We start from the raw sequence: 20,586 nt of genomic DNA, 5'->3' as shown, positions 1-20,586 counted from the left end.
CCAGCAGGCAAAGCGGTAGAAGTCACTGAGGCAGTCTTCAAATTTTGAACCAACATGTGGCATTTATCTGCTATTACCTTCCTCATTAGCCTCCATAGCCTCCTCACACGCACACTGTTACACGGCTTACATGATGTGAAATAGTTCATTTTTGGACAATACAACCATTTGCCTAGCTCTGAGCTCCTCTTCTGTGTTTGCAGCTCACACCCATTTGCTTTTAAAACAGGATAAAAGCTCCAACTGCCCAGGTGAAAAACACAGTTCAAATGGCTTGAAACACAGTTGTTTGCTCTCGTACCAAAAATGAAAGCTGTCTGAATCGGGCCTCATACAGTTGGTCACATAACAGGTTTTTAAAGGCTATTTTCTAACCCGGCAGCAAAATTAGCAGCAGTTCAAAAACAAGACCAGCTTAACCTTTCTGCCAAAATAACACAAAGTCTGCTGAGTTATTATTCACGGAACACTATACAATTTATTATATATATCCAATGTCCTTCAATGTAGAATTTATCACCAAAGGTATGGCCATGGTTCAGGCCATTACCTCAGTGGCCTATTACAAAGAATCAGAGGCAAGGATTTTACCAGTGGCCCTGACGATGAACTGTAAGCCAGGGGAACTCTGCCTCAGCTGTTTATTGGAGCCACAATGAGAACTTACATAAATCAGTCAGCTAATGAGCTGCCATCGGGGCTCCAGTCCCTTTAAGAGATGCAATATCACCTACAGGAGCTGCTGCCGAATTAGGGAATAAGGTCAGTGGAACCAAAGTTACCTTGGCCAATCAGGCAGGTGGCCTCATGGGGAAAGGCTGGTTTTCTGTTTTTTTTTCAACAAAGGAAAGGTGAGAGTTGCTGTGGCAGTGACCATTGTCACGGGCAGTGTGGGGGGGGGGGGGGGGGGGGGGGGGATCCATAAGGATCCATGTGCCCACCACAGTGTCTGATCAGGACGACTCCCACACCTGAGACTACAGAGGGGTATCACTGTTGTGTTCATTTGGCAGAGGGTGGTAAAATGGCAACAGTACAGAAGTAGGAAGATGCCCTTAATTTACATCTGGAGTGGGAGGGTCTTCCGCCAACTTTCCTGTACTCTGAGTGTGGCATGGCAGAGGCAAGGGAATTGGCATGCTACCTGTTAATTTTATAAACTAATGTTAAGTTCATGTAGGTGGGGGATCATTCATTCAATACTGACTTGTGCGCATGTTAAGAGAAACCTATTGTCACTGGTGGGGAGTTGCAGAGTTCAGAGCAATACATTTGTAATGACTCACTTTGTGAGGAAAGATTGTCTTCTAGTCCCCTTCACCAGCTGGCAATCAGCAGTTTAACAGCACCCTCTACCCTCCCTATTGAATTTCAGCCCCCTCTTTCTCCAAATTGTTCTTTCAACCCCTCTATGATACCAGCCATTAATTGGTAGAATGGTTAGAATACAGAAGGAGGCCATTCAGTTTGTTGTGCCATACCTGCCCACTGTAAGAGCAAATCAGCTAGCTCCAGTAGCCTTCTTTCTCTAGCCTGCAGTTTTTTCTCTTTAGATGATTAGCAAATTCTCCTTTGAAGGCCATGGTTGTACCTGGCTCCACCACATTCTCAGGCATTGCATTCCAGATCTTAACAATGTTGCATTAAAAAAAAATCCTCATTTCGCCTCTGTTTCTTTTGCCAATTACCTTACAAAGGTGTCCTCTAGTTTTCCACCCATTTACCCATGACAACAGTTTCTCCCTAACTACTCTGACCAGGGACGAAATTCTCAGACCCCCAGCAGGGTCGGAGAATCACCTGGGGCTGCCGTAAATCCCGCCCCCGGCCGTGGCAGAGATTTTCCGTCACCCGGGAATTGGCGGGGGCGGGAATCACGCCACTCCGATTGGCGAGGTCCCTGCGGCGAATGTCCGGCCCGGATGGGCCAAAGTCCCGCCGCTGGGAGGCCTCTCCCGCCGCCGAGGTTTGAACCACCTCTGGTGGCGGCGGGATTGGCGCCGTGACCGGGCCCCCGGGGTCCTGGGGGGGGGGGGGGGGGGCGCAGGGCGATCGGACCCCAGGGGGTGCCCCCACGGTGGCCAGGCCCGCGATCGGGGCCCCCCGCTCAGACTCCGGGCCAGTGCCCTGGATGCACTCTTTCTCCTCCGCCGCCGCCACTGCCTCCGCCATGGCGGAAGCGGAAGAGAAACCCACATCGTGCATGCGCCGGTAGTGACATCAGCTGCAGCAGGCTGCTGACGTCACCGCCGGCGCATGCGCCGACCGGCGAAAGCCTTTCAGCCAGCCCCGCTGCCGGGCGGCGGGCCTGAAAGGCCGCTGGTGCCGGTTTTTTGCGCCAGGCTTCTGGTGCCAACCGCTCCGGCACGGGGCTAGCCCCCAAAGGTGCGGAGAATTCCCCACCTTTGGGGAGGCCCGACCCCGGAGTGGTTGGCGCCACTCCCCTATGCCGGGACCCCCCGTCACGCCGGGTAGGGGAGAATCCCGCCCCAGATTCCCAAAAATTGTGAATGTCTCCATTTAATCTCCTCTCAACTTTGACTTCCCTGCAGATAGAACAGTCTCAGCTTCACCAATCTACCCCCTTAACTAAGGTTGCCCGTTCCTGCAACTATTAAGTAAATCATTACTGCACCCTCTCCAATACCTTCACATCCTTCCTAACTTCTGATGCCCAGAATTGAAGACAATTCTACATTTCTACCATTCTATGATTTAAGACCAAACTGGAGTTTTATTTTTATTTTTTTTCGCATAAATTTAGAGTGCCAAATTCATTTTTTCCAATTAAGGGGCAATTTAACGTGGCCAATCCACCTGCCCTGCACTTCTTTGGGTTGTGGGTGTGAAACCCACGCAGACATGGGGAGAATGTGCAAACTCCACACGGACAGTGACCCAGAGCTGGGATCGAAGCTGGGACTTCGGCGCCGTGAGGCAACAGGGCTAACCCACTGGCCTACCATGCTGCCCTCAAACTGGAATTCTATGAGGGTTTGCCACAACATCCTTGCTTTTGTGCTCCATGCCTCAATTTACAAAGTCCGGGATCCTATATACCTTCTAAAGGCTTTTTCAAACTGCCCTGCCACCTTCAATGATTTGTGCACATATATCCCCAGGTCCCTCTGCTTCAGGAACCCCTTAATCATTCTGCTCCTTGTTTTATGTTGCCTTTCCTTGTTGTTCCTACTGAGCTGTCACTGGACAATAGTGTTGCCTATCAATAAAAAAGATGCAAAAATTCTGCAAAATATGCCTAACTTAGTCATTCAGTAACTCGGCAATTCTTCCTCTGCTTTTCCGTTGTCAAATCCAAAACCAGTAAGAATCGTGAGCCCTCCCAAAAAGGGCTGGCACACGTATTGGTGGTGGTATCATTGCCATCATTGCCAAATATCCTGGCATAACTGACTTTGAAGCAAGTGCTCTGTGACAAAACCAAGGCTGACAGATGGAGTGTATTTAAGGCCAGGCATTTTTAAAATAACAGTCGATGTTATTGCTATTTAGTTTCACTAAAATTGTCACTATACTCTTGATGAGTTTCACAGCTTGTTAGTGATCACTTTGTTCCGTGATCATTTTTTATTTACTCAGTTTTCAGCAGTTTGATGTTCCAGCACAGGAATCCTCCTTGCCTGCAGATCACCTTAGTTTGCCCATCAGAGAATGTTGGTTCTTATTCTGTCCCACAGACCAAATTCACTTTTACGAGACCCAGATAGCAGTGCCAATAATGTTAGCAGTGAACAGGGTGAGATTTTCAGCTGACAGAAAATGCTGTAACTAGGCGAAAGATTAAATTAAAGAAGGGGAAGAATAAAAACAGGGACTTCCTGAATGTCCTCAGGGAAAGTTGCCTGCCAAACAAGGGTTAAGTGCTGAATGGCTTTACAGTTTAAGATCCCAACACGCAGAAAATCTGACATCTGAGAATAAAAAAATAAATTGTGCAGCCAGTGCTGTTAAGAGTAAAGTTGCTGAACCTCATTTCATTCAACATCAATAAAATGGTAATTGTATTCAACCGATGATTTCCTGCTAAACAATCACATTGCAGTGGAACTACCATGTATTGTACCATGCTGCCCTGTAGATATCAAGAAAGGATAGAAGATATCTATGGCTTCTTCTGTCTCAGAAAAAACTCATCCCTCGGGGAGATGTACATTTAAAAAGCTTTCCAAGTGAGAAAGATTGTCAAATGTGTATAAATGGGCATCTTTAGACTGGGCACAACGTCGATGAATTGGGAATGGTTGTCATGTCAAATCTCAGTGGGATGTCTGGACTCATGTTCTTCGAGTTAAGAGATTCTGCTCTGGCAGAATGAAACATAATCTTTAATATCACTTTCAATAGATTCAGCTTCAGTGAGATGCAAGGCGATCTTATCTCTGTATCTCAATGGATTTGTGCAAGGCAGGTTTTATCCTTAAGCATAGAAGTCAACTGAGAATTATGCCTCAGAGTGAACATGACTCGGTCTCATTCAGGTTGTAATCTCTCCTGATGAAAAGTGATTAAGAATGACATGTTTGAAACGATGATCAATTTTTAAAATTCAATGTGGAAAATAGGCTGAACAATGCTGATGAATGAAGCTTTCATTTCTGCATTTAGAGCCCAGGCTGATTATTTCTATATCATGTAACACAGGTCAATAGAAAATGCACATTTCTAGTTGCTTCCTTGTCAGATTCCGAAAATCCCATTCTCATAAAGCACAATACAATAGCTATGCCAGTTCTCACATTTCTTTTGAGATTTGCTGAAGTTAAATAGCTTTACCTTAGTGACAGTTCAGCCTCTGTATTTTAAGTGAGGGAACAATAGAACATTCTAATTAGTAGAATAACCGTAGAATGAAATTTCACAGAAAGAAGCCATTCAGTCCATCAGGGGAGCTCTCCAATTAGTCTCATTACCCTGTCCATTCCTTATATCCCTCTAAATTTAACCCCTTCACAATTTATAACACCTCTGTAAAATCCTCCCTTAAGTTTCTCTGTGTTAAGGAGGGAGGCCAGCTTCTTAAGTTTCAGCACGTAACTGAGGACCATCCCTCCTGGTACAATTCTAGTCAATCTCCACCAACCCTTACTAAGGCCTTGACACGTTTCCTTATGTGTGGTTTCCGATAATTGGAAATAATTGGGACCTAACTTTTGTGTTCGATGCAGTATGTAAAACAGCTACTGCCCAAAACACGTATTTACCTATAATGACATCAGTGGTCACATGTGTCTGCTCATGTATTTATCAAAACACTATTTAATATATACAACGTAAAATGCTACAGAATCCATTTGACAAACAACTGGCTGAATTCATGTTTCAAAAGACAGAAATTCAGACTAAAACTTTTAACTTTATGTCTGCCAATTGTGTGCATCATTTTTTTCTAAAGGCGGGATTCTCTGGCCTCCATGTGATGTGTTTCCCGGCGGCGGGAGACGGCCAGCCATTGGCCGGTGGCGGTATCTTCTGGTCCAGCCACTGTTAATGGAATTTCCCATTGAATCTACCCCACACTGCTGGTAAACCCGCGGTGGGGGCATGTCATCAGCGGGTCCAGAAGATGCCGCTGGCGTAAACGGCCGGAAGATCGTGTCCTCTGGTTATCTGTCAAATTTCTTCTCATCTATCAATTTCGTTGTTTCCTCTTTTTCAACTATTATTGTTCTATCTTTACTTGGGGCTGGTTTAGCACAGGGCTAAAGAGCTGGCTTTTAAAGCAGACCAAGGCAGGCCAGCACACAGTTCAATTCCCGTACCAGCCTCCCTGAACAGGCTCCGGAATGTGGCACCTAGGGGTTTTTCACAGTAACTTCATTGAAGCCTACTTGTGACAATAAGCGATTTTCATTTCATTTAATTCATTTTTCATTTTCATTTTTTCACTTATCATGAAACACTTTGCACAAAATGACTTCCTCCCAATGCCTGGTCACCCAATGGTAAAATATTAGCTCAATTACATAACAGCAAAAATATTTCTAAGGCATAGTTACTGTAGCAACCTTTCACAGAGTCCAACTTTCACATTTTAAAAAAATGACCAAATTCCAATTGCTCCTAGTTTCCTCCATCCCATTCACATACTGGATCAGCATCCACCCAGCCGTGGGCACCTATACATGCAAGGAGTAGGGTCACACTCCAGGCACTGGCTCAATATAATTTTCCAAGGCTCAACATGAAGAGCTCTGGCAGCTAAATCCCTTTCATTTATCAGTACCCAGTTTCCCGAGGCTTTAATTCTAGTGCTGGCTCCTGCTCATTTGTACTGTAAGGAGTCTCTTAAAGTAAAGGAAGCAAGTGCCGATCTGGTCATTTCAAAGCAAAGGATAGAGTTGACTGGAGTAAAAGAGGAAGCAGCAAAAGCAGTGAGAGAAAGTGAGCGAAGGAGAAAAGGGGACAGTGACAAAGATAAAGAAGAAGATTAACATGGAGTAAAACAAGACCTATTAAGGTTAATTCAATACAAGTAACACATTTGGAGCATAACTGTCCATGTGGAAAGTTACCCATGAACAGCATCATAAATCTGGAAAGTCAAAGGATAATGGGTGGGATTCTCCATCCAGCGACCCCGGAATCGTGAATTATGAATGGGCAGAGAATACGGTGTCAGCTGAAAATTGAGGTCGGCGTCAGGCGTCCAATGGAACGCCATGTTCTGACGCCTCGCTAGCGATGTAGATGCGGTCCAGGCCGTGTGCCAGCTTGGGAATGGAAAATGTACGGTAGCATGAATAACCTCTCATTAATGGATCTGACCTGGTAGTCTTCGGCCTCCTGTGAAACTCCTCCCCCACCAGTGGACATGATGATGGCGTGGTTCACTTGTGGTATTTTAGAATCTGGAAACAGGTGCCCAGGCTGTTGAGGGAGAGAGAGGAGGTAGATAATGTCTCCAAAAGCGCAACAGTGGGATGATGTTGTGCTGTTGGCTTGGAGTGTGGGCTTCTGCCAGGTCTTGGGGTAATAGTGGGGGCGACCAGGGGATGGGCCATGAGGTCAGGGTGTCCCCGCTCCGGGGCCAGGGTATCCAGGCATGCACTACCATTGCTGCAGCCTGCAAGGTTGCGGACCCCATTGACTGCCCACTGTGTCCCTGTCCACATCCAAGTAGGCACAACCGATGCACCGCACAAAGGGCCCACAGCACACCACAGCAACAGTCCCAACAGGTGTTTACCCACTTGGCTGAGTGCCAGGTGTGGGCCCTACCCGCATATGTACTACAAAGCATGGTGCCGGTTGATGGCACACTGCGCCCATCCCCACACAACTTGGTGCCACTCAGCTGCTGAGGTATCACACAGCCCACCCAAGGAGGACCCCACAGTAGACCCCATAGGAAGGTGCATGACAGGGGTCATAGAGTGTATTGCTGGCATGGGGAGCACCAGCCTTCGGTACCCCTGCAGGCAGGGATAGGTGGCAGAGTTCGAGGCCCCCAGTGCCAGGCACTGACGGGGTCAGGGGTGTGGTACGAAGGATAAAGTATTGGGGGGGACGGCAAGAGGTAGGGGTAAGAATAGGAGTGGGGTGAGGAGACATGCGGAGGCAGGAGCTGCAGTGCAAGCCAGGGCCACCGGCAGCCCATTGAACCTGGTTAGGCACAGGAGTACTTACCATGCTAATATGTCTGCACTCATGCTCTGCGGATAATGAAGTTCGGTATCCAACCAAGAGTGGTCGGCATCTGCCTAGCCACGGCAGCCGTAGAGGACGCACTGCGGCTGCATGAGCAGGGGCTGCTCCGGGAGGGCCGTGCATAACTGGAGTCTCTCCCAGAAGAGCAGGAGCCAGCTAGTGAGGCTGGAAAGCCTGCCGTCCAACAGGCTGAGGAGGAAGTGGGAAGGAGGCATTGTACCAGGCCTCATGTGTACTGTTAGCGCATGTCATTTGGAAACCTGTCAGACCGAGGGTGTCGCTGAAGACTCCAGTTGGCCAAGGAGACCGTACAGCACATCAGCTGGATCATGGCACATCTGGAGCTGCGGCGGTTTGCAGGAGGATACCTGCTCCAGGAGGCCGCCAAGATGCCAGGGGTTCCTTCCAAGCGCCAAGTGGGAATGTGCTGGGATCTCCCAGAACTCCACGCACAGGTGCATCCGCGCCGTAACAGAGACCCTGCATGACTGGGCAGCACAATACATCCACTTGAATGTGAACCAAGCACACCAGGTTGCCCGGGCAGCGGGATTCACCACTATCGTTGGTATGCCTCAGGTCCATGGGACACATGTCCCCCTATGAACACCGCCGCATGAAGGTTCACAAAGTTCACAAACAGGAAGGGCTTCCACTTCCTCAATGTGCAGTCAGTGTGTGACCATCGGCTGCACATCATGGACATCTGCACCCAATACTCAGGCAGCACACACAATGCCTTCATCATGGTTCACTCGACAGTGTTCGACACCTTTGAGGTGCACCCCTGGGTGAGCGATTGCTCTTGGACAACAGGGGTTATCCGTTGCAGTCACGGCTGATGACATCGATCCGAAGGCCTCAGACAAACGCAGAGACACACTATAATGATGCCCGTACAGTGAGCAGGACTATTTTTGAATGATGCGTCCTGAAGATGCGTATGAGGTGCCTGGGCCACTCTGGAGGGGCCCTCCAATACAACCTTAGGAAGGTCTCCTGCATCGTGGCGCCTGCTGCGCCCTCTATAACATCGTGCACCAGATGAACAACGTGCTGGAGAAGGAGGATGAACACCAGGCCTCGTCCGGTGAGGGAGATGCATAGGACGGCTAGGATTGGCAGAGCATGGGGCCTGGCAGCCACAGGACGCCGCACCACATGTGCACCTGATCCGCCGTGCACAGGGCAACTTAATCGTCTCCAGGTTCACCGACTCGGTGGCCGGGCAATCGGCAGGCTGTCCAATCCTATTAAACCTCTCCTCCAGCTAACCATCCCTTCCCCTATTGCCCCTTCCTACACTTTTTCCACCCCGCACTGCTGCTTCGCCTCACACCTCTCTGTGCTTACCACCTGTTAGACTATGGGGTGCTGGCCCTGGGTTGGCAGTATCAGCGGGGCTGGGAAATGGGATGGAGGATGATGATGACCTGCTCTGCGATGAACTCTGGTGCTCTGGATAGTTTAACGAAGTCTGACACCTGCCCTCGGTAGCACATTCCTCTGTCTGTCCGGGTGATCCCTGCGTGCGTGTTGGCCATTCCATCTCACGGTCCCATCGGACACATGGGGCGGCGGTGGTGGGGACGGTGTCCGGGGTGAGGAGGGAGGTTGGGTATCGGGGCAGTGTGTGATGGCGGGTCACTCATCGGGTAGGCCCTACCACATGGCGCCTCCAAGTATCTGGCCACGTCCCCTGCCACCTCCGAGGATGATCCCTGGGGTAACCTCCAACTGCCCGGGGGCTGTGCCCATGTCCACTTCCAAGCTCCTTCTAGTTGGACGCTCAGGCGGTGCATTAGAAGTGTAGACGCCCTGCTGCATATCTTGCCCTGAAATTCCTGGAAATGGGGTGCGCCTGGACTGAGCTCCATGGGCCCCCTGCCACCTGGCACTGCCAGTCCTGGAGGCTTGCTCTTGTCTTGACAAGGGTCTCCATGCTTGGGTCCATGGAGATCAAGGCTTGTGCCATATCCTTCTGGGACTGTGCCACATCACTCAGAGACTAGTTGAGGCCAGCCAGCACCATGCCAATGCCCTGGATGCCCGAAGCCATGGCCCGTTGTGACTGGGCCAAGCTCTGGAGCACTGCTGTAATGTCCATGTGACTCTGGTACATGGCCACCCTGCCTGTGCATTGGCCGCAACCTGCATAGAGTGCACCAGACCTTGGACATCCTGACCCATGGTCGATTCCTTTGCATTCAAGGCCTCCGCCATGGACACCACACGTGCGGTGTTGGCTTGGTTGGCACGCATTTTCGGCACCACCTCCTGCACCTGCAGGCAGTTGGAGTCCTCTAACTGCTCTTGCAGGAGCTGGAAAGTTGCTGACACCCCCTCCTCTAGTCCCCAGCTCTGAGTCTGCATCTACAATGTTGATGGGACTGACCACCCTTTCCAGAAGCCAGAGACCTGCCTGTACAGCAGCTAGTCGCTGGTGTGGCCCCCGTCTGACTGCCCCCTAAGGGGTTCCTACCTCCATCTGATGTGCCATTGCATATGTGTTGTACACACCAGATACTGCCCCAGGAGCCTCTTCACTAATGTGCCCAACCGAGGTGAGTGTCTCTGGGATGATGGAAGGTGTCGGTGACAGCAGTGACAAGATATCGGTATCATCTCTGCACATGTGCTCTGGGGTGTTGAGGGGTTGCGACCCTGGATGGTCCCGCTTCATTACCAGGTGAGCCGCTAAGGGTGAAGGACAGGATGGACCTTCCTCGCCGCCAGGAGGTGGGGTGGGACAGAAGGTTGATGAATGTGGGAATTGTGGGACGGGGTGGTGCCAGGAGCATGAAACTGGTGACTCACCCTGGCCGCCCTGAGCAGTGCATGCAATTTCTTCCTGCACTGCTGTCCAGTCCTGGCGGTGGGGCCCACGATGTTCATGGTAACTGCTACCTGCACCAAGGCATATTTGACGTTGGCAGGCGGCAGCCTTTTTCCCACCCGGGGAACAGGGTGTCCCGCCTCCCCGCACCATGGTGCCGGGCCTGCACGGACCTGACCCGACTCGGCCTGCTGAATAGTGACCCCCTTTGGCTAGGCTCGCCACCCTCGGGCCACCCCCCACGAGTGCCCTGAGCCCCCTCTGTTCCCTCTGTCCACGGATTGTCTCCCCCTCGATTGTGGCGGTGCTGGATGTAGACTGCAGCCGCCATGCCGACTTCCCGAAAATAAATACCACAGGTGACCGACACCTCAAGAAATCGGGCCATTTGTCCTCTTCATTTGTCCTCCCCCAAAACCTAAATTTGTGACTCAATCTAAATATTCCTCAGATCCCTCAACGATACAAGATTAATCCTTGCTCAATCTAACCAATTCTTTTCATACTGTTGCTGAATTGCTTGATAATCACAGCTGCCTCTCATTCAAAACTCTATTTCAGGAGCTGTATGTTTATTAATTTGGATGAATATGCACCAACCCCTTTTATTTTCTGCTATTTTCATCCCCACAGATGTTTCCCGTTAAAGACTCTTCTGCAACCCTTAACTTCCTGCTTCATATTCACTTGGATAAATTTAAATCTCAAGTCCCACTCATAGTTATCAGCTCTCAGTAATGTGCTTTACTTCTTGCTTAGTTTGCGTTTGGATTTGAAACCATTTATTGTTTAGAACAGTCTACAAACAATATTTTGATAGTGCACCGCATCAAGACTAATCAATTGTATGATGGTCAATAATACCTGAGAAATCAGAATGTCAAAATGCAATGGTATGTAGCGTCTGATTAATATTTAAATAAATATCTATGAATGGTATATATCACAGAACATGAAGATGTTCTTCACATTTTAAGTAAAGCATCAGTATTCATCTACAGTATGAGAAATTGTTGGAATGAATAATTCATAGCCTCGCACAGTAGCGACCAACCCTGCGATCAAGCTACCACACCCCATTGAGAACGTAAGAAAAATGCCAATTGACTACTCACCATTTAAGAGCAATTGCTTCCCCATGTGCTGTACACTGTGGACTCCGACCAAACCTGTTAATCTCTTGAGGAGAGATTCTGCACTGTTTTGCCTTGCTGCCCCGGATGTAAATCAAGCAAAATCTTACAATTATCTAAATTTACACCGTACAAGTTAAAGCAATTGCCTTCCTTGACAAGCATTTTTTATGGTTGCAGCTGCTCAGTATCATCACAGATTTATTCTCATAGCCTTCTGTCCTATTCTGAACCAGGTAATTGTCTGTTTTATTTTACTGAGGCATGAATTGGTACAACATTAATTGTGTTATCTGTGACTTTGTCAAATCAACATATTCTATGGGGGAGAAGATATCTCCAATATAATTTAGTTTATTTTATAATCCTCCTCCGCTGAGTCCTGCTAGCCCAATTTTATCTTCCTTTGAACATCATAAATTAAAAACTCATTGCAACACAAAGGCAAAATACTGGAACTGCTAGAAATCTGAAATAAGAACAGTAAATGCTGGAAATAGGTAAAGTTGTCATCGTCCCACATGACCATAAGCTGTTTTCCCCTTTGGAGGGGAGAAGTGACAGGTGATGATTGAAAAAAAATATATATTTTTATTTGTATTTTCAATTTTTACACAGGTATACTTTATGTTTAATATTTACAGTGCGTGTAGTTCTTATATACATCTTGGCATTGTCTGTGTTAGTGTGCTTTCCTCTTACCCCCCCCCCCACATCCCCCCCCCCACCCCCCCCCCCCCCCCCCCTCACCCCCCAACCAACCACTCAATTGCTGTCCTCCCTTTACATTCAGGGTGTACTGTCTCCTGGCTCCTAATCCCCCCATCTTCTCTTTGTGCTTTCTACTGTGTCTAGCCCGTAAGTTTGAGGGAGGGGGGACTTCTGCCCCTCCCTCTGTGCTGCTCACTGGTGGTGATTTAACCTGAGGAGCATCACACCACAGGTGAGGGGCAAGGTTGAGAAAGCGGATATTCATGAATAAGCTCAGTCGGTATGGGAATTTGGGAATTGAACCCGCACTGCTGTCTCACTAATTGAACTAAACTGAGCTATTGTACCAGGGGAGGACCATCCCCAGGAGACCAGCCATGTTCGGGAGTTTGAGTGCTTCCATTGCAACGAAACGGGCTACTTTCAAGCATGTTGTCGTGCGAGGCAATGCACGCCAATGCAACAAAGAAAAAGACCAGCAGCAGTCCCCAGCACCACTGAGGAAGAGCATGCAACGCATTGGTTGAATGCAGTCCGATTGAATAAGACAACTCTAATTGAAATTGTCTTAAGAGTAAATGGAAGTTGACACCGGGGCTTTGGTGACTGCAGTGGGTGAGCAGACTTTCCAATATCTGGGAGCAGGAACACAGGGCGCGATTCTCCGCACTCACGTCGGTTTGGAGAATAGCGGGCTGTGCACATTTTTACGGCGACGCCGGTCCGACGCCCTCCCGCTATTCTCCGAACCCCGCACAAACTACACGTCGGCATTCCCGGCAAAGGCCTCGAAAGACCCCCCGACACGGCCAGAAGCCCGACTTATTGGTCCCCCGCTATTCTCCGGCCCAGATGGGCCGAAGTCCCGACGTCCTCACGCCATGTTTTCACGCTGGCCAACACACCTGTTTTCAAGTTCGTCAACCAGTCGTGCTGGCTGAAGAGAGCTTCGAGTAGGTGAGCGCACCGCTCAGCGCACTGCTGGAGTCTGGCCACAACGGGGAAGGCATCCCCGAGAACGGGAGGGGGTCCAGAGCGGGCCGGGAGTGTGGGAGATGGAGGGGGGAGTGTGGGAGACTGAGGGGAGGAGTGTGGGAGACTGGGGGGGGGGGGGGGAGTGGGGGAGACTGAGGGGGGAGTGGTGGAGACTGAGGGGGGAGTGTGGGAAATGGAGGGGGGGAGTGGGGTGACTGAGGGGGGAGTGGGGGAGACGGAGGGGGGAGTGGGGGGGTAGGGAGAGAGTGAGCGGGTGACTCACTGACGCACCGGTGAAGAGGACGTAGTTAACTGCCCGTTGGATGCAGAAAGTGACCAGGGGTTAGGCTGCCCGCGTATCAGCAGTGCGACCAGGCCACCGGGGCAGACAGGTATCCCGTGGCAGGCGGCTGTCGAGGTGTCGACTAACCTCCGTCTAACATGTCCCGTTTCTCTGCCCCCCCCACCACCCTTCTGTAGGTTAGCACAATGTCTGCGAACAGAACGGCTATGTTCTGCGCAGTGGTTGGGGCCGCTGCACTGCATTTGGAGATGCTGCAGCATCCACAGCCACAACCCGCAGTGGATGCAGGGCCAGCTGCAGCAGAGGGAATGGCCGAAGAGTTGCCAGTCGTCGAGCAGCATGGGGAGGAGGAGGAGGGGGAGGAGGAGAGAGTGAGGGTGCAGCCACGGCGCCAGGGGCAACGACCAAGGCCGAGGGTGTACCATGCCCGGATCTCTTTCCTAACAATGACGGACATCACCTGCAGGAGGAGACTCCGGCTGAGTAGGCGGACGGTGATACATATCTGTCACCTCGTGGCGCACCTCGCCCCACGTGGAACGGGGGGAGGACACGCGATCCCGGTTGCCATCAAGGTGACGGTCGCTCTTAACTTCTATGCGACCGGCTCCTTCCAGTCTCCGAGCGGGGACCTCTCCGGGATCTTCCAGTCATCTGTCCACAGGTGCATCCGGGATGTGACCGACGCCCTCTATGCCATCGCGGACCGCTACATCACCTTTCCCGAGGACCAAGCAAGTCAAGACTCACAAGCTCGTGGATTTGCCAGCGTGGCCGGGATACCGAGGGTGCAGGGGGCAATCGATTGTGTTCACATCCCCATGCGCCCGCCTGCAGGGGACAGGGAGGTGTTCACAAACAGGAGGGGGACATACTCCATGAATATCCAGGTAGTATGCGACCCCCACATGACGTTCATGAATGTCTGTGCAAGGTTCCCAGGGAGTGTGCATGACTCCTACATACTGGCGCAGTCGTACACCCCTGCAATATTTGAGGGACGTTCCCCCCCCCCCGGCTGAGGGGCTGGTTGCTAGGCGACAGGGGTTATCCACTGAGGTCTTGGCTGATGACGCCTATACGGAGGTCTCAGACCAATGCGGAAACACGATACAACGAGGCCCATGCAGCAACCAGGGGTGTGGTGGAGCGCTGCCTTGGCCTCCTGAAGATGAGATTCAGGTGCCTGGACCGCTCCGGAGGGGACCTGCAGTACCAGCCTGATAGGGTCGCTCACATTGTTGTGGTCTGCTGTGCGCTGCACAACATCGCGATGCAGAGGAGAGATGACCTGCTGCAGGAGGCGGAGGGAGAAGCCAGTGGTAGTGGTGCCAGCACAGAGGAGGAGGAGGAGAGGGAGGAGGAGGAGGAGGAGGCTGGCGGAGTGGCAGGCGCAGCACGCAGACACGACCCAGGTGCTGGTGATGTCCAGGAGGCGGCACGACGGACCCGGCGAGGACGGCGGGCACGCGATGCCTTGGTGGCAGCATGGTTCACGCGTCGAATGTGACGTCCCCGCTGAACACCAAACCACCACCTGCATCGCTAGTCGTGCAGAGGGTCAACACACAACTGCCACCACCACAACCCCCCCCCCCCCTCCTCCCCACCCCGTCTCAGTGTACACTGCTTCACTTCGACATCACCCTTATCACTGGGTCCAGATGGTTTGGCACAACATTGATGGCTGTGTCAGCGGGTGTGATCAGTGCCATGTGGAATGATGACAGCCCGCTCTGCGAAGAGCTGTGAGCTCAGAATCGTTAGAGAGAGTCTGACCCATGGCAATAGCTGAACCATCCACCTTGGTGGCCGCTGAGATCGTCACGGACACTCCATCACATGCCCGCGTGGGCTAGCTGTGGGAGGGGGTGGGGGGAGGGGCAGGGACTGCACACCCGGCACCGAAGTTTCACCGCTCGTCAACCCCAGCGACACTCGGTCACCATCACGATTCCTGTGGCTGTGGAACAATCACACGGTATTATAAGTAAGGTGGAACAGTGCGTTTAATGTTAACAATAATTTACAGGTCTCCTAGCCCCTACAACTAAACTGTGCCCTTCACCCATGCCAACTTACTCAGTGCCTCTCTTTGTTGCCTTACGGACCCTACCACTACGTCTAAGTGATTCCCAAGATGATACAGCAGGAGTGGAGGACTGCAGCGAATCGCCCCCTTCGCCTCGTTTCTCCTTCGGCAAGCGTTTCCTGGGGCCACCCGGCCTTGATGGGCCATGCTGCTCTGCGGGCGTCTTGGGTGATGTTGTGCCACCCTGCTCTGCTTGCTGGCCACTCGATGCCCAGGGACGGGACGGGGGGGAGGCCGAGAATTCCGGGACGTCCCGTGATGGAGTTAATGGGACGGGCCCCGAAACCTCCTCCTCCCTCGGGGAGCCCAGTGGCCCCCGGGCCTCACTTTGGGACAGAGGTGCGAGCAGGGAGGTGCCCCGTCGCGCCACCGACACCTGGCGCTGCCAGTCCTGGAGGCCTGCACAGCACCAGGATCCGAAGGTTTGCAGAGACGGAGTCCAGGGAGTTAGACATTCCCGCCAGGGACTGTGCGATCTCAACCTGTGAGTGCACGACGCCATCCAGCACATGTGTCAGGCAGATGGTGCTCTCCGCGACTGACTGCTGGGACTGTGCCATCGACTGCTGTGACTGTGCCATGGCGTGCTGCGACTGGGCCATGACCTGCTGAGACTCGGCCAAGGCCCGCAGGGCGCCGGCAATGTTGTTTTGGCTCTAGCGCATTGCTGCCTGTGAGAGGGCAACCCTGTCCAGGGCCGAGGATGACGCGTGCACATTAACCCCAACGCCTTGCATAACCTGACCCATTGCCTCCACCGCGGATGCCACCCGTGCAGTGTCGGCCTGGGTTGCTGCCATGAGTGGCACCACTCCCTGCTCGTGGACGCGGTTCGACTCCTCTAACTGTGTCTGCAGAGTCTGGAAGACAGCCCTCATCCCGTCATTGTGTCCCTGGGTTTCTTGATGCATCGACTGTGCGGGTGGGTTGAGAAACTCCAGGAACTAGGAAAACGTCTGGGAGCCAGCTGGATGCTGGGCCTGGCCTGCCCTCCGCCAGTCCGGGCCCTCGGCTGCTCTGACCTCCAACTGCTGTACCTGCTCAGCTGTGATGTGCGACCCAGACTGTGACCCAGAAGTCTCATCACTAAATAGCCCGACCGGGGTGAGTGTCTCTGGGATGGTGGATGGTGTGGGAGATAGCTGTGCCGCAAGCTCGAGGTCGTCTTGGGTGGACGCCTCCTCTATGTCATCGGCCCGCTGAGAGGCCGCAGTGCGTTCGCGGGCCATTTCTCTCTCTTACTTTCTCGCCGCCCTCTGGGCGTCTTGCTCCACAGATTTGGTTGGAGAGGATGGGACTCCCCGCTGATCGGGCACCCTCTGTCGTGCAGCCCTGGGTGAGGTGGGGGCAGATGCCTGTGTCTGCCTGGAGGCAGACGGCCCTGGTCGTTCAGCATCATGTCCTAGGGAAGAGAATGAAACGGGTTATTTAGAGACGCTCGGCCGGGCGCTGGACGGTCCCAGTGGGCAGGGTGCGAAGGGACAGAGGATGGGGGAGGTGTCCAAGTGGGCAGGGTGTGTGAAGGGACAGAGGATGGGGGAGGTGTCCAAATGGGCAGGGTGTGTGAAGGGACAGAGGATTGGGGAGGTGTCCAAATGGGCAGGGTGTGTGAAGGGATAGAGGATTGGGGAGGTGTCCAAATGGGCAGGGTGTGTGAAGGGACAGAGGATTGGGGAGGTGTCCAAATGGGCAGGGTGTGTGAAGGGACAGAGGATGGGGGAGGTGTCCAAGTGGGCAGGGTGTGTGAAGGGACAGAGGATGGGGGAGGTGTCCAAGTGGGCAGGGTGTGTGAAGGGACAGAGGATGGGGGAGGTGTCCAAGTGGGAAGGGTGTGTGAAGGGACAGAGGATGGGGGAGGGGGGTGTTTGTCATGCAGGGTTGTCTCACTTGTTGCAGCTCCGCCAACCTCGCATTGCGCGATCTCCCGGGTGGCAGATCCCCCAACAAGGTCCAGTGCCCTCTGCTCAAACGTGGTGATGGGGTGCAGGATGGGCGAATCCCCTCCAGTCTTGTTCCACTCACGGGTGTTGTGAGCGGTCTTGTCCTGTTGGGGGAGGGGGCATAGGTAGATCATTACAATACGGCAGGTATCAGCAGTCCGTTCAGATACTGGCACAGTTTGGGGGTCAAGTTGTAATAAGACCATTGCATCTCTCCACGGGGGCCAGAGCGATGGGTCTGTGACTACTTTGTGAACCACCCTCAACTCACTCTGCCCCAATCCCCCTCCACCCCCTGTGCTGGGGGGGGGGGGGGGGGGGGGGGGAGTTGGGTGATTAAGTAAAGGGGGAGGGATGGTTATGACCCGGGGGCACCCTCTTGGCACTTACCCTGGCAGCCCTGGTGAGGTCGTGCATCTTTTTCTGACATTGCTCTGCAGAGCGAGGGGTCTGCCCCACAGCACTGACGGCAGCAGCCACCTCATGCCAGGCCTGGCGCACCGCGCTGGCAGGGTGGCGATGCCCTCTACGCGGGCAGATGATGCCCCTCCTCTGCTCGATTGATTCGGGCAGCGTCTCCACGTCAGCCTCCATGAATCGCGGGGCTGCTCTCCTGAGCTCTGACATCCTGGCCTAGTTTCTGTGCTCACCCGCGCCTTTTTACGGCATCGGGCGGCGTCATGTGGGCGTGTTTGTGTCATAGTCGCGTTCCGGCACCATCGCGCACGTGATTGACGCGGCCCTGTTCCTAGCCCATTTCCCGGACGTGAATACGTCGGGAACTGGGCCATGTCGGGCCGTCGCAAAAGTCAGCCGTTTTCACGGCCGACTTCGCGTTTTTTCACGGGTGCGGAGAATCGCGCCCACAATCTTTAAGCTTTCAGAGTACTACATCCAATCTTGCAACATACATCAAAGAATTTTGAAGATCCTCGGAACACCCAAGACCCCTGTGGCGTACAGAACGCAGGAGGTCAATCTGCCTTTGGTTTATATGGAAGGACATCGGCTCATTCTGTTGGGAGGCTGAATACAGAAGATTAGGCTAAACTGATTGGAAATCTTCAAAATATGTGACGGCACCTCCAAGTTGTCTGCAGGAGTGATGAAGATAACTTCCACAAAGAATTAGGCTGGAATAAGGGCGTAAAAGACAAGATATATGTCAATCTGGATTTGACACTCAGGTTTTTCTGAGCCAGACCAGAGTCGTACACATTGGATCAGAAGGTTGAAGCAGAGTGAAAGGGATTGGAAGAGCTGGGTATCATCAGCCGATTTAGTCTTCAGAGTGGGCGGAGTCGATAATCCCTGTCCCTCATCGCAGGCTGGTGTAAAAGATTAAATCACACGGGGTCAGGGGTGAACTAGCTGGATGGATTCAGAATTGGCTTGGCCATAGAAGACAGAGGGTAGCAGTGGAAGGGTATTTTTCCAAATGGAGGTCTGTAACTAGTGGTGTTTCGCAGGGATCAGTACTGGGACCTCTGGGGTGCGATTCTCCGCTCCCCTTGCCGGGTGGGAGAATCGCGGGAGGGTCGGGCCGCCCTGGCACCTCCTGCGATTCTTCCACCGCCCGCTTGGAGAATCGCCGCTCGCCGTTTTTCACGGCGACCGGCAATTCTCCGGCCCGAATGGGCCGAGCGGCCTGACGTTCCCAACCTGTTCACGCCGGCGGCAACCACATCTGTGCGCTGCCATTATGAACATGACGCCAAAGGTTCATTTGTGGCTTGTGGGGGGCGGAGAGGGGAGTGAGCACCACGGCCGTGCTTGGGAGGGGACTGGCCCGCGATCGGTACCCACTGATCGTCGGGCCGGTGTCTCCAAGAGATGCACTCTTTCCCCTCCGCCGCCCCGCAAGATCAAGCCGCCACGTCTTGCGGGGCAGCGGAGGGGAAGATGGCAACTGCGCATGCGCGGGTTGGAGCCGGCCAACCTGCGTATGCGCGGCTGACGTCACTTAGGCGCCGCTGGCGCGTCATTCTCGGCGTGCCGCCTTGACGCAAGCGTCAAGGCCCGGCGGCCGAGATTTATGGAACGCCGCTCCTAGCCCCCTGGGGGATGAATAGGTTGGGAGGAGCGGCCTCCGAGGCCGTCATGAAACTCGGCCGAGTTCTCGACGGCCTTCCCAATGCCGCGCGGAAGCGGAGAATTCTGTCGCTGCTCTTTGTAATATATATAAATGACTTGGAAGGAAACGTAGCCAGTCTGATTAGCAAGTTTGCAGATGATACTAAGATTGCAGGAGTTGAGGATAGTGATGAAGGTTGTCAGTGAATACAAAAGGATTTAGATTGGCTGCAAAATTAGTCGGAAAAATGGCAGATTGAATTTAACCCGGACAAATTCGAGGGGATACATTTTGGTGAATCCAATTCAGGTGAGAGCTACAAAATAAATGGCAGACTCATCAGGCGCATAGACACAATGAGAGATCTGGGCGTGCAGTTCCACTGATCCTTAGAAGTGGCAGCACAAGTGGAAATGGTGGTAAAGAAAGCACATGGCATGCTTGCTTTCATCGGATGGTGTATCGAGTATAAAGGCTTGAAAATTATATTACAGTTATACAGAACATTTGGAATACTGTGTCCAATTCTGGTCACGACATTACCAGAAGAATGTGGAGGCTTTGGAGAGAGTACAGAAAAGGTTTACCAGGATGTTGCCTTATATGGAGGATCTCAGCTATGAGGGGAGATTGAATAAACTAGGATTGTTCTCCCTCGGGAGACAGAGCCTGAGGGGTGACCTAATAGAAGTTTATAAAATTATGAGGGGGATAGATAGTGTGAACAGTTGGAGGCTTTTTCCCAGGGCGGAATGACAATTACAAGGGGGCACAAGTTCAAGGTGAGGGGTGATAGGTTCAGTGGAGATATGCGGGAAAGTTTTTTATACAGAGGGTGGTGGTGGCCTGGAAT

The sequence above is a fragment of the Scyliorhinus canicula genome, chromosome 5, assembly GCF_902713615.1.
Source record: "Scyliorhinus canicula chromosome 5, sScyCan1.1, whole genome shotgun sequence".
Classification (NCBI taxonomy): Eukaryota; Metazoa; Chordata; class Chondrichthyes; order Carcharhiniformes; family Scyliorhinidae; genus Scyliorhinus; species Scyliorhinus canicula.
Note: the sequence above shows the minus strand (reverse complement) of the source record.